The following is a 1903-nucleotide window of genomic DNA, read 5'->3' on the forward strand; positions in this document are numbered from 1 at the left end:
CCTGAGCTCAAGTAATCCTCCCTCTTGGCCCTTCCAAAGTGCTAGGATTGCAGATGTGAAGGACCACACAGGGCCTCAGTAAATATTTCTGAATTAATGTGAATAAGCATTTAAATGAATGAATGATAGACTACTGAAAAGTTCAAGAACACCCTGACCTTTTAGTAACATATGTATGATACTACTCTCTGATCACTATTTCTCTTTGAATATGCGCCAATAAATGTTTTGTGCCATTTGTTAAAGTCAATGTCGATTTTACACCATCTACCCAGATCAATTTATGTTTCCCAAAGTCAACAGTTTGGTTTTTTTGAGACAGAGTCTCACTCTGTCACCCAGGCTGGAGTGCAGTGGCACATTCTTGGCTCACTGCAAGCTCCGCCTCCCGGGTTCACGCTATTCTCCTGTCTCAGCCTCCAGAGTAGCTGGTACTACAGGTGCCCGCCACCACGCCCGGCTAATATTTTGTGTGTGTGTGTGTATTTTTAGTAGAGACAGGATTTCCCCGTGTTAGCCAGGATGGTCTCAATCTCCTGACCTTGTGATCCACCTGCCTCGGCCTCCCAAAGTTCTGGGATTACAAACGTGAGCCACCGTGCCTGGCCAAAGTCAATAATTTCCAAAGGTAGTAAAAAACAAATCTCAATAATTTTCAGCAAGGTATGAAAATCACATGCTGTCCTGCTGAAAATTATTGAGACTTAGATGTTGATAAGGTATGAAGATTATTCATTCTGCTGTATTACATTTAATAAAGTCACTGACATCTTTTTAGTTTAACCTTTATTTCATTAGATTAAAAATAGAAATAATCTTGATTTAAATTCATATATTAAATATATATGTTTATATATTAAAATGAATTAAATTAGTATATCATATTTTCATTTCCTTTCAATATATGTTGGAAAGTTTAAACTTTTGTATCTTAAGGTCAACAGTCCTTACAGAAGGATCAATTTCTAATTCTATAATGAAATTTAGTGTGGAAAAGACTTAAAATACAGAAATTCACTTTATAGAGAACATTTAAAGAATTCATCTATTCCATAAAGTAAGCTTCAGCTAATGGCTCACGTAAGAAACACGATAAGAAAAGTATCAAACAAGATGGAGTAAATGTATTATCATGTGATATCTATTACTGCCTACTACTCATACCATAACATTTAACTGACTTTTTTGAGTGGCTTGCATTCTATTTAGATACTGTTTGATCACACACATCAACCCTGATAAAATGATCATAGAGAACTTTGCAAATCATGTAACAGAATTCAAATCTTAAGAGCCATGCAATGCCATTGAAGCATTCTAAAACAATGAGAAACTATTAGATTTGGTATTTTAGAAATTTCACTCAGCAGGATGGCGAATGGAGTGAAAGATATCAGGGCTCAAGACGAGGAGTCGTAAATGAGAGCTAGCTACCCACCTAAAACTGAATAGTGGCAATGAACATGAGAAAAAGCAAGCAGATTCTAGAGAGACTTAAGGAGGTGAAACAGAACCTAATCAGCGCCGTTTATTATATCTTGTCCCCTTCTACTTATACTTTTTGTGCATTTTACATATAGGGAGGGGGTTCAAAGTTTACAAACTAAAGCTATTTCACATTAAATACTGGTTGAAATAATATCTTGTTTCTATTCAATTCAAAATCTTATGGGATTTATGGAGGCAAAGCTTTCAACAGATTCACAGAATACTGATTAGATGTAGCATCGAACTATTTACCATGTATACCAAGAACAATCACTGAGGAAAAGACAGTGTCTTCAATAAATGGTGCTTGGAAAACTGGATGTTCACACACAAAAGAATGATACTAGACTCTCCCGTCTCATCTTGTAAAAAATTCAACTCAAAATGACTTAAAAACCCAAAGCATAAAATTGCT

Source organism: Macaca thibetana, chromosome 3 (genome assembly GCF_024542745.1).
Source record: "Macaca thibetana thibetana isolate TM-01 chromosome 3, ASM2454274v1, whole genome shotgun sequence".
Classification (NCBI taxonomy): Eukaryota; Metazoa; Chordata; class Mammalia; order Primates; family Cercopithecidae; genus Macaca; species Macaca thibetana.